This window comes from Lagenorhynchus albirostris, chromosome 4 (assembly GCF_949774975.1).
Source record: "Lagenorhynchus albirostris chromosome 4, mLagAlb1.1, whole genome shotgun sequence".
Classification (NCBI taxonomy): Eukaryota; Metazoa; Chordata; class Mammalia; order Artiodactyla; family Delphinidae; genus Lagenorhynchus; species Lagenorhynchus albirostris.
Genome location: NC_083098.1, coordinates 90964106 through 90978091, shown reverse-complemented (window position 1 = coordinate 90978091; position 13986 = coordinate 90964106).

Below are 13986 nucleotides of genomic sequence, written 5' to 3'. Positions count from 1 at the left end.
ATTCCAGTTTTCCCCTACCTCTCTCTCTCTCTGCCTTTAGAAAAACCACTTTCCCTTCCTGAGTCTTTTTTTTCCATTTGTGAAGTGAAAATGAGAACAATGTTTATGTTTAATTCCAGCGTTTACTTTGAGGTTCAAACAAGTGAGATGAATTATTTTGTTAACTCTACTGTGCTGTGCAAAAAGATGGGATTTAAAACCTATGTTTCTTTGCTGCTCGTTCTCAAATGTGCCAAGATATTAACATTTAGTGGCTTTAAAAAGCACAAATAATTATTTGACATTTCACTTTTCAGTGAAGAGACAATCTAATCTAATTGTCATTTGATCTTTTTTTTTTCCCTCCAAATACTCTCCAAGAGTGTGGGACTGATTTTATACTATCATTAAGTGGTGTAAGGAAGACTCCCCTAACCCACAGTCTATCTCCCAGGGGCATGGACTTTCTCTCTGTTTCTTATGTAGGTGGTTCTCTGTGTATTCTCTAAGGAACACAGTGGCAGGTATTTAATAAATATGTCAGGTTACACAAAATGCACTTAAATTGCCTGATAATACACTTTAAAGCACACTAAAAGTGCTAGAAAGTCCAATATACTGTTTAAAGAACAAAGAAAACCACAATTAAATTTTAAAATGTCAGAAATCCCTTCAGGCAATTATCCCCCAGAAAATTTATGATAGACATTTTGATTGTGTGCCTAAAATCTAAGAAGCTTATTGCCTTATTCTCAGATGGAAGAATTAAAAAGATGCCTAGAAATACTATTCTCAAGCTCTCCTTCCTCCTCTGTATGCAAAATCCCTTAGTGGTATATGAATGATTTCACAGCCAAGGCTCTCACAGTAAATAATTTACTTTCCTACCATATTCTTTATGAGTGCTATATACACTCTTTATGAGACAGCAGTAAACTTCAGTAGGTTTCTCTATTTGACCTCTTTTGTTCACCCATGGAAGCAACACATATACACTTAGCTGCTTCTACAGTAATTTCCTGTTTTATTGCACACACGGCTGAGGAATGAAATTTCTTTTCTAATCTAATCTTAGGGTTAATGAAGTTATCATATGTATGATATATGAACCAGTAATTTTCCTAAACTTACAATAAAATATAATCAATGAGAAAACCATGGTGAGAATCATTTCATTGCCATGATAACACAGAAGGCATTTTTATGGTTTCACAATATATTAGAACCATCATTAAGTCTAACATTGTCATTTTACTGAAAGATGTGAAGAAATGATGATTAATGGGGAGTTTTGACTAAAGAACTGGTGAGTAAAACAGCTTTTTTAGTACTTGTACAATCATGAAAATATCATTTTCATTCAAATGTGATGTCCTCACTACAACTTAAAATATCCCCCACTTCCCTATTACCCTCCCTACCCAAGGACTAAGGATTATGTGGCCTGAAAGAAAAGATTATCAGCCAACTTCATTCTGATGAGGAAAATAATTCCAACCCTGTTGAGGCCAATTTGAATTTGTACAGCTGCATAACCCCCTTATTTTGTGTCACAGAAGGTGCCTAAATAACCTATGCTTTTTGTTTGAATGAGTAAGTTATAAAGGACGTCCTACAAAATTAATTTGCAATCCTGGACTTTTTCAGCATCTTCTCTCTGTAGCAAGGGAAATCAGGTTCAAAAAGCTAATCAAATAATCAATCATCAGTGTACACACTCATCTGAATTGCAAGATAATCCTTAACATCATGATGGTGTTTTTGTAAAATTCATTTTAGGAAAATCAAGGGAACAAAGCATTTTTTGAATATATTAATAGAATATTAACTGGAGAGTGCAGGGATCTGGTCACGGCCTTTCGGGGACTAACACCTGCAGTCAAAATGCATTGGCGCTGCTTATTGCTAAACGCACACACACATGCACACATGAGCACACACAGTGTACTGTCAATCCTTCAGTATGTATTTGTCAAATCAGGGGATTTTTTTTTTCATTCAACTCATTTCCTGTAGACAGATTATCTGTGTCTTGGCTTGCTTCTAATTTTGATGCATTCTCTGAGCCTACTATTTCTGGAAAATTCCCCTTGCTTTAGGAATATTCCAATCTTTACAATATAGAAATCTGATTTGCTATCTAAATTTATAGCCAACTAATTTTCATCTATCCATTTAATCACACATCCATTCCTGGATTTATTCTAATGGTGTATATAACGTAATTTATTGGTGAGTAAAATGGTTCTAGAAAAGTGCTACCTCCTGGAATACTGGACTTTTCATATATACATATTTAATATCTAATATATATACATATACTTTTTCATATACCTATGTGTCTTCTTAGAAACAATTCTATAATCCAAAGAAATGATTTTCAACAGAAGCAAAATCAGCATTTCCCTTTAATGGAACGTAAAGAATACCAGGTATTACTCCACAAGAGTCAACTACTTCATACCCTGAGACAAGAACAAGTCCAATACCCTCTCGGAGTAAGAAGGTGAGCTGAACAGTGAGGCAGTTTGAAGCAGGGGCCCAGTTCCTGCAGGAGTCTGTCCACAAGCTGAGAAAGCCATTATTTCAGGAATTCCACTTTGTGAAATTAAAAAATAAAATAAAACACCTCCTTATTAATGTAAGTGCCAAAGTTTGGTGGCATTTTAGGGATTGTGGCACCAAACTCTGCATGATCCTTACTTAGAGCAGTGCTGAGCTGTTTGCACCATTCCTCAGACAAGCAGGCTGATGGATTCAGCTCACACAGAGAGAGCTCAAAAAAATATCTACGACACCTTAAAGTATCAAATGGAAAGCTTAAAATGTAAACTTTTGAATACTTTTCCATTTACATCTACTTTTACCTTGTCTTCCTCTCACTCCAAGAATGTACCCCAGGCAGATTAAATCTCAAAGATAAAGAATTCATTTCCAGAATACATTTCCTTGGTACATTGAAAACAGCTTTTAAAATTCTATTTTCTGGTTACATGTTATTTTCCCTTATCAGCCAACAACTGTAATATTAAGGAAATTTATTGTGTAGCCCAGGGCCTTGAGAGGATAGGACCAAAATGCTATACGACTGTAGATTTGGGGAGGCTGTTTGAAGCTAGCCAAATTCTGTTCATTGAGGTACAGTTTACTACTTCAAACCTGTGGAGCAGAGAAAATTAAATGTTTATGTTTGATTGAAAATACAGTTGAAGATCCACACCCTGAGCAAGTAGAGAAATTATGTTCATTCCTAAACGGTGTATTAATAACTGTTTTTAACTCTTTTTTTGCGACTTCTCTTGACTACTTGCAGGCAGAATTAGTGTCTCATCTCTGTTCTTTTTTTTTTTTTAATTAATTTATTTATTTTTGGCTGCGTTGGGTCTTTGTTGCTGTGCATGGGCTTTCTCTAGTTGCAGAGAACGGGGGCAACTCTTCATTGTGGCGCACAGGCTTCTCATTGTGGTGGCTTCTCTTGTTACAGAGCACAGTCTCTAGGGTGTGTGAGCTTCAGTAGTTGTGGCACATGGGCTTCAGTAGTTGTGGCCCATGGTCTCTAGAGCGCAGGCTCAGTAGTTGTGGTGCACGGGCTTAGTTGTTCCGTGACATGTGGGATCTTCCCAGACCAGGGCTCGAACCCATGTCCCCTGCATTGGTAGGCAGATTCTTAACCACTGTGCCACCACAGGAAGTCCCTCAACTGTGTTCTTATAACACAGAAAAATCCATGAAAACACTTATTCCATTATAGTACAGTTAGATTTTATATGGCTTCTTCCTCCTAGACAGTGACTATCTTGAAGGCAAGGAGAGCGATTTTGGGTTTTGGTACCTAAAACATATATTACGGCCCAAGAGTTTATTAGACACTCCAAATTATATGCAAAAGGTTAACTACTACTTAAAATTATTTTAATTCAGGACTGTAAGAGAAAATATCTAGACGTTGGATTTGTTCATGGGTGGTTAACTGTCTTCTATTCCTGCTAATGTTTTGAGGGGTTCCCATGGGACAGTGCTGGGGAGGATCAGACAGTGAAAGGATGGAGTGGGAACACATCAGGAGATAGTGACCAGAGGATGGAAGTGGGTGTTTGGGTAAAAGGTTAGAGTACAAGAGATGTCCTGCAACATGATGTACAAATGCATACGTAGAGCTTTTGGCCATTAGTATTACTATGTGGTTGGCTTTTGACAGGGGATAAGCAACAGGATATAGATAAGAAAAATATACTGTCCTCAATGAAGCCATCATATGGCTCTGACCACACGGGGTCCCTTGTTTCTGCCCATGTTCTGACACTAGTTCAGCAGGCTTCCCAGAGTGGCATGGCAGTCCCCATCCTCCCTTTTAAAAAATGTATTCTCTACTTAAGTCAGCAAGAGTAAGTTGATGCGACTTGTAACTAAGAATCTTCCTTGAGGTAGTCCTGATGAGGTTTTTAGGCACAACCAAATGATTTCAATGACTAGACCTGAGGTGCAGTGCAAGGATTTTTTCACATGAAATGAGATATAAATGTGCTGATTCATTGTTGTTTAATAGACAATATCTAGAGAAATGTACTGCCACAATTTGCTGATAAAGAAGAATGTTGTATGAATAAATGTGTGGGTGAAGGAATGGATAAATGAACTGCCAGAGGGAAAAGTCAAAGAGTGTTCCGTGCCACTCAGCTAACTCAAATTACAGTTAAATCTTCCTCAAATTATGATACAACTCCACAGAGTATAGAAAGCAATGAAGAAATATTCAGGGGCTTTTTAGACAGGGAAGATTTAGTTTACTAATTAACTGAATCCAGCATATTTATATGCTCTTGGGCAACAAGAAACTGAGTACCATACTTGCCAGACTGGATGAAGTATGATTTTATTTATTTCAGACTGAAACTGGAGTTAAGGTCTGTGAAATATAGAAACTTATTAACAGTTAGAAGAAAAAACTATTTTATGTCATAAAGTGATCTCAATTTATACAGAATATCCTTCTTGATATCACTTACACTTACTCGTACCCCTCCCCATCCAAGGTTGACAATTTGTCAGGAAATGTGAAGGTTCTGAGACTCTTTTTCTTGCAAGCTCACAAGTGAGTTTGGTATACTTTCATATCCGTCAAAGGTTTGATTTCAACATGTCTTCTAATCTCAAGTCTCCCATATCCTATTGGAGGTTTTCCACTTGGATATTTTCAGACTCAATCAAATTAAATGTAATTCAAATCAACCTGATTCTCCCAGCTGTAAAACAACTTCTTCTGATGTATTTGTCTCTCCTGTAGTACCATAATTCTCATCATTATTTAGGCTTAAAGTACTGGAAATGTATTGGATGTATTCCTTTTCTTTGCCCTATTTATCTGATCAGTGGGTTTTCCCTGTGCAAGATGTTTCTGACCAGGATCCGTGGTAATGATCCCACTCCAGCAAGTTCATCATAAAATTTTCCCAGAATTTTTCTTTCAACATCATTTTTCTTGTTTAAATGGCTCTCTGTATTCCCCAGGATAAAGTCTGATTTCTCTAATGCACTTAATTATATCTTTATTTTACTTTTTATCCTCACCAACTCTTATAATCTACCATAAAGATCTCTACTCTATGCATCTGGACTGAAGTAGTGGTCTTTTCTTTGGGTTATCTGAAAACATGAACCACTCATAATTTTGTGGAAACCCAGCTCAATGACTACCTTTGTGGTCTTACATGTATGCCGAGAGACAAATCTCCATGATGTCTCTGCACATTTTGAATCAGCTGCTGTTCTGGACTATCTTTTCAAGGAAGTTCGTATAATAAACTGCCTTGTAAGATAGAGATAGTGTTTCTCTTCAGGGTAGAGGGAAGGTTTGTTTCCTAACTGGTATAATAAACATAATGTCCCCTTTCAAGAAAGAACATGAGCAGATTTCCTAACAGGCCCTTTGAAAGAATCCAGGCTTCCTAAGCTTGGGGTTACTCAGTTGGACACAGATCTACTGTACATGCAGCCTCCACCTGGACCACTCGATATCAACCTCATGGGACTTGGAAAGCAAGGAGAATTGACATGAAGATGCATCTCATGCTGCATGCTGTGAAGAGGGCTGTTCTTTGTTTCTGATATAGGAACCTTGCATCTTCAGCCAGCATCTATGAAACCCTGGCAGCCTAACTTATTGGTTTGCAAGTAGGATAAAATTTCAGACCCTTCATAGCTCTTGATGCCATCCACAATGATTGTCACTTACATTATTTAGTAATAACATAGGATTAAGTTTGCAATTCTATGGGTATATTTATTTCTCACATGAATTTTAAATTATGCAAAAGTAGTAGATGTAACTTATATATCAATCATCCAGTAAATAATATAAGAATTCAAATCATCTTACATTTTTATTTGTTTTTTTCTCACCTAAGTGTAACATCTGTGAAAATGGGGACTTGTCTTACTTATCTCTACAAGCCCAGTGCTGAAAAAGTTCCTGGAAAATAGTATATGCTTTAAAAATATATGATGACTGATCAGAAACTCCAAGTTTCTGAACTTGTAGGTAAGAGACTAACTTTTCTAGATTAAATTTAAAATATATACAATTACTGGCAGCAAAGATTTTGAAGGAGATGTGTCTTGAGGGATAACATATTTTGTATGGAATATACAACGGCTTCACGTTCTGGGAATAGTTGTCTAAGATCTGCTGTTAGCAGGAGGATACTTCCAGGACACAGAGAGGAGAGAAAAAAAAGTAGATTTGAATAAAGTGTGTCTTTGTTCAGAAGCTATAGCTCTAAATATCCATGGGGATAAAATTCAACAGAATTGCAAGCATCTGTGTAACAGAAACAGCCTGTGGTCCCTCAATATCCATTCTTCCGAAATAGGTGAACTTCCAATATTTAATAGGTACATTGTTTCTAAAAATAAAGACTACATTTCTCAACAAACCTTGCAACTAAGTATTCCTCATTACTAAGTTGAAGCCAATGGGATAAAAGTGGAGTTTTATGTGCAACACCTAAGAAGTGTCCTGAAAATCATGCCTTTCTTTGTGTCCATCCTCCTTGAATGCAGCTGTGGTGGCTTTAGGCAAGACAACTGTTGGGATTGTGTGATATTGGACAATTCATGTATTACCTCTGTGCCTCAGTTACTTCATGTATAACAATGAAATACTTTTATTATTGTAATGATATTAAATGAAGTACAAATAAAACTGCTATATTCATGATGCATAGGAAGCACTGAAAACATATTCGCTATTACTATCATTGAAGTTATATTTTTAAGGTAGTAGAGTAATAATGAAGAAAATTCTTGGCCTTCTAGGAGCTGTGACATTAGTCCTGAATTTGCTTCTTCTGTATTTAATTTCTATGAATTGGGAAAAAAGCACTTCAACTAAAAGAATATTATTACTAGCTGCTCTTATTTTATTTTATTTTTTCTTGGTCCCTCTCAACATAATCTTAATCAATAAATTTGATGAATTAAAATGTAAAAAAACAGTCATTACATTTCTAACAAATAAGCACCAAAAACACGAGAAAAATGATTTAGAATTTGTAACTTACATTATAATAATAGTTACAAATTATTTAGCACTTTCTACATGGAGGCATTGTTTAAAATCACTAGAATACGCCAATTTTATAAGGTAAACCCATTTTTAAGTTAGAAATGTGAAAATTGAGACTTAGAAAGGTAAAATAAGTAACCCAAGGAAGCAAGCTAATCAGAGACAGAGCTGGATATCCAATCCAGATAAGTCGAGCACACAGCCCAATCTTGGCTTTTCATTAGCATATGTTCTACCATATTTCTGATAGGCAGAGTGTGATCAAAAGGCTTTTATGAATGTAGCCTCAAGGAGGCAACAGAGCCATCTGTGCAAAAAAACAACGAGCTATTCCTCTCTAGAGCTGAGCCTGGAGCAGCTATTAGTGCTGTGATTTTGGACATTTTTGGTGAGCTGTGCAATCACATTGTAAGTTATTATTGTATGGGGAATCTTAACAGCTGAGATTTCTTTGTAGGTGATTATGTTTGTATTCTATGGTGACACACTGGAGTAAATCTTCTTTCCCATGACTCCTTTCTCATTTACACAAATGATGCCCAGAATTATTTTCCTGTAGATAAATCACTTTCAGAGACTGGGAATGGAACAGTGAGAAAGTTTTGTGACTAGCTGCATTTTTGGTTTTTCAGTTCAGTTTTCAAAAAAATGTACTTGCTTTTGTGATGTCCTACTTACATTTACTTAAAAATGATTTTAAAAAACACCAATTTTTAAAGAGACTTGGTTTACAATATATAAATTTAACAATCAGAACTTAGCAATAAGCTGATTCAGTCTTAAGAATAGAAGACACGGGCTTCCCTGGTGGCGCAGTGGTTGAGAGTCTGCCTGCCGATGCAGGGGACACGGGTTCGTGCCCTGGTCCGGGAAGATCCCACATGCCGGGGAGCAGCTGGGCCCGTGAACCATGGCCACTGAGCCTGCACGTCTGGAGCCTGTGCTCCACAATGGGAGAGGCCACAACAGTGAGAGGCCCGTGTACCGCAAAAAAAAAAAAAAAAAAAAAAAAAAAAAAGGATAGAAGACAAAAAATAGTGAAGATCCTAGAAAACTTCTTCAAAGACAGCCAACTAGTATAGGCTAAGGGCATGTCCCACGAACACATGTGCGCCCCCCACAAGCGTGTGAGTAGTTTGCTTTTGGACCACTTTGCCTGCATGCTGATTGAGAGGATGAGGAGGATCTGCTGGTACCCAGGACTGCTCTGTGGGAAGTGCTGAAAGAGTAACACAGCCATAAGCCCTTCACATAAATGTAAGAAGCACACTCTCCTGTTCCCAGAGAGAACTATTTGTAAAATAAATTATTTATCTCTGATAATTCAAGGTTCTGTTTGCCTCTGGTGCCCTTTGGGAACTAAAGGACAGGAGGAAAAAAACAAAAACAAAAAAAAACTGAAGCAGTTAATTCGTAAAAAGAAACCACACAGTGATGTCAGGGAGCTTAGACTAGAGAGGTTTCAGGACCAGAGATGAGTAATTCATTTCCACACCAACATGTGAGAGGAGAAACCAAGAAAGGATGGATATTATTAAATCTTAAATGATGATATTTAAATGAAACAGAACACTGTCCTATTGCCAAAGGGAGAGAATACTAATACAGAGAAAAATCTCAAATGTGGTTTTTCGTGGATCAAAGTTCCATTTATCTCAAATGTTTAGTGTACCCTGGGTCTGTGATTTGTAAAATATGTTGATTGTGTTTCTGATAGAGTAGATTTTTAATTAACAAAATGAACTCACAGACTGATTCATAATTGAAACTATGTCAGAGCAGCACAATAATTGGAATAGCTTCCACCTCTGATGCCCTCAAAACTTTACGTTCTTTCCTAATGGCTAATTTTGCCTTTGAGTGAGACAGAAAGAATGGGAGAAAAGTGCTTGTAGAAAGAGACATAGAAAGGGCAACATAGAACGTTTTAAATTGTGCTCCAGAATATATTTTTTAAAGTGAGAGAGTAGAACAGTCAAATCTTTGCCCCACTTCACATCTTTGGAATTGAAACACTGTTTTTAATTTAAACTTTTAAAAGAGAATAATATAATAAGGCATATATTTTTTCACATACTCCTCTGATTTCTTTCTACATCTTAAAGATCTGTCCAATAATTAGTTAAGAATCTACTATTGGGGCACTTTTAAGGAAAAAGAAAGAAAAAAAAATGACGTATTTGTCTAGTTTCCTTAAAATATACACTATCATTAGCACTTTAGACTTTATTTTCTGACTTTCTGCTATTTTCTTCCTTTCTTTTCTCACTTTCTCTTATCTTCACCCACTCTTGCTTAACTATCCACACACCAACAGTTTCAAACAAAAGAAAGAATAATTCAAAGATTTATTTTCTCATTCTTGTTGCCAGGTTATCTGAAATGAAAGACCTCTGAAGGTAGGTTATTAATTAAGGACAAGATAATGCAAGTAAATTGAAAATAAATTGGCTTTGCTGCCCACAACCTGTGTGACGGTAGGGAATTTATATTTCTGAGCTACAATTTTCTCATCTGTAGGATGAAAATCACAATTTCTAATCTACATAGATTTTAGCAGATTTACGCAAGACAACTTTCATACTAGCAAAGTTGGATCTGGGGAATACCTGGCTAGTCATCAGTAATATTCTAAGATTTATTGACCCCTTGCTCTGTGGCAGACCCTCTGCTATGTATTATCTCCAAACATGGTATTGAGTGGGCCAAAAATTACCTTCGTTTTTTTAAGTAAAAATAAAAGACACATTTTTCATTTTCACCAAGAACGTTATTGAACAACCTATTGAGCTTTTTGTTCCACTACCTTCTGCCATTTTTCAGGCAACTTCATAATTCCATCTTCCCAAAACATTTTATCTTTTTGAGCAAAGAGCTGTTCCAGGTGCCTTTTACAGTTTTCCAGGGAATTGAAATTTTTTACATTAAGAGAATTTTGTAAAGACAGAAATAAATGGAAATCCAAAGGTGCAATGTCTGGTGAATATGGTGGATGAATCAGAACTTCCCAGCCAAGCTGTAACAGTTTTTGCCTCGTCATCAAAGAAACATGTGGTCTTGTGTTACCCTGATGGAAGATTATGCGTTTTCTGTTGACTAATTCTGGATGCTTTTCGTCGAGTGTCTCTTTCAGTCGGTCTAATTGGGAGCAGTACTTGTTGGAATGAATCATTTGGTTTTCTGGAAGGAGCTCATAATAGAGGACTCCCTTCCAATCCCACCATACACACAATATCACCTTCTTTGGATGAAGACCGGCCTTTGGTGTGTGGTTGGTGGTTGTTCACTTCGCTTGCCTCTCTTCTGTTCCACATTGTGGTACAGTATCCACTTTTCATCGCTCGTCACGCTATGTTTTAAAAACAGAACGTTTTCATTACGTTTAAGAGGAGAATCGCATGCGGAAATACGGTCAAGAAGGTTTTTTTTTTGCTTAACTTATGTGTAACCCAAACATCAAAGCGATTTATATAACCAAGCTGGTGCAAATGATTTTCAGCGCTTGATTTGGATATTTTGAGTATGTTGGCTGTCTCCCACGTGGTATAACGTTGATTGTTCTCAATTATTGTTTCAATTTGATCGCTATCAACTTCAATTGGTCTACCCGACCGTGGAGCATCGTCCAGAGAGAAATCTCCAGCACGAAACTTCGCAAACCACTTTTGACACGTTCGATCAGTCACATCAGCCTCTCCATACACTGCACAGATCTTTTTGTGCCTTTCAGTTGCATTTTTACCTTTCTTGAAATAAGAAAGCATAATATGCCAAAAAAGTTTCTTTTTTTCCTTCCATCTTCAATATTAAAATGGTTACACAAAACTTCACCAATTTTGATGTTTTTTTTTTAAAGGCACACTGATATGACAGCTGTCACATACAATCTAACAAAACTGTTTCCAATGAAGTTAAAGACAACTTAGTGCTGCTACTAGAGCCATCTTACAGAAAAAAACGAACAAAACTTTTGGCCAACCCAATATATCACTTTTGTTCTTCACAAGGATTCTAAGATATTAAAGCTGATATTATCTCCACTATTGTAGATGCAAAAACTGAAGTCTGTAGAGTTTTCATCACTTGCCCAAGGTCATTAAAAATGTAGCACATCTGCCTCTAGGACTCTTTAGAAAATCCTATACTATACTATCCCATAAGACAAAATAATAAAACTTCTCTGCAATCATGCTGTTAATCATGTAGTCTACAGAGTATTTACTGCTGTTAGAGTAATTCAAGCCATATCTTTATGGAAATTTTGTCCTTAAAACTCCTTTACACAAACATAAAAATAAAATCAAAGAACTAATATAAAACAACACAGATTTACATAAAGCAGGGGCTACCATGACACACGTTCTATTTGGAGTTTGGAGCAGAATGTGAAACAGTGTTGGTTTAGTCACCAAAAATCCATTTATTGGCAGGATTTCATAACATCTCGAGGGCAACAACATGGTATTCTATAGTCATATATTATCAGTACTTACTATGAAAAAATTGGCTGAGATTTCTGTAAATGAGATTCTTTTAGCTTGCTTTTTGAGGAATAGTAAGATTTAGCTCACAGTACACACACTGCACAAGCACACACACATCTGTATATTTGTTTTGCAAAGAGCTTATCCTCACCATACATTCATTCAGCAGACATTTTTAAACCCAATTTTGTGGCACTCCTGCAATAGGTGAGAAGGTAGTGAGGTTACAATGACTTAGAATCCTTACACACTTATGAGACTTACATTTGTGTGTGGGAGACAATGCACTATTGAATAAATCGATAAGTAAGATGATTACAGATTGTGAAAAGTTCAGTGAAGAAAAGTAATACCTAGGTTGACCTGACTGAGTAACTGGGGAAGGAGTGGCTTTATATTGGATAGTCAAATAAGAGAGGCCTCTTTCTGGAGGTGGTAGGTAGGACAGCTGAAGGATAAGGAGGGGCCAGGTGGGTGAAGAAGTAGAAGATAAAGATAGAGGAGATAAACACTGTAGAACTTTAGAGGAAGGAAAGAGATGAGCATGTTCTGGGAATAGAGAGGAAGACCAATTTGCCTAGATCTGAGAGAACAATTTGGAGAGTGAATTGAGATGATATTGGAGAAATTTACAGAACCATAATCATTTAAGTATCTCAGATCATGGTATGGAAATGATATTAAATTAGCAAAAACACATCATTCTCCAAGAATCCAAATTAATTTAAACATGCAAGTCAATAGAATATATATGTAATAGGCTTACACCGTTTCATTATTCCAATCAAATCAGCAAATAACATGTATCTCTTAGTTTACATAACCAATTTTATCTTCTATGTTATTCATCGTGATAGATAGTGAGGAATAGTAGAGGTACAGAATTGGTGGTGGAGTAGGAAGTTAATCTCTTTCAAACTCAATGTCTTTTTGACAAATCATAAGTGTGGCAGACAAGCAACTTCTCAGTTTTTTTTTTTTCTTTCATGAAAATAGTTTTAGTGGGAACATGGAAACCAAGGTTAGGAACAAGATTTTGTGGCCTCCTTACAATTTGGATTTTCTACTGAGTTTTGCACAGACTGATGTGTGCAAATTTCTGCATCATTTTCTTTAATGGAAATTGTTTAACCACAAATTCCTCATTTCCCCGCCTTTTGAGCTAGAAAGCATAATGATTTGAGAGCTTGTTTCAAACATGCAGATGAAGAAATCACCCTAATGCTTAAGGAAAGGAGGAACAGCAAGATAGAAGAACCAAGGCTACTGAATATACCTAGAGAAGAAATCTTCCTCATTAGTCAAGATCTCTCACTTCTGCAGTATTGCTTGCACAAGGATGGGTGAACAATATGCAGGGTTGGATACATGTGACATTTCATATCTGGGGAAAAATGAGGCTTCAGGTTTGTAGACATGGGGAAATGGGGTCACACTTCCATCATCAAGGGTGAGAGCAGCTATATGTTGTCTTCTGGGTCTTCTCCCTGGGAGATGCCTCCAATATAACTAGTCACTGATGGCTCTACCTCAGTTCACTTTTGAAGTATGGAGGGATTATTCTTAGTTAAAGCATAGAAGGTTTGTTGGCACAGTCAAACCTTAGCTCTGCACGGTACTGCACAACTCTTGTGAATCACACCTTCATTCTCTTAACTGGTTCTTCCTTTAAGATGTTCAAGCTACTGGTAAGCCTTTTGGCTCTTGCCCAAGTCAGCCCCCCAGGCACTGACTCTCACATCAGCCCCTTCTATGTTTGTCACAAAATACTTGTGATTTCTGGACTTTAACTACACAAGGTGGTAGCTGAGGGAGGCATGTGAGAATAGCTGAGGGTTTTCTATGCCTACTCACCTCATGCTTATTTTAGAGAGGGTTTATCCATGGCACTAGACTTCCTCAAGAATACCAGAAGGGCAATGGGGTTTACCTTAAATTCCTTTCACCTCCATATCTTTT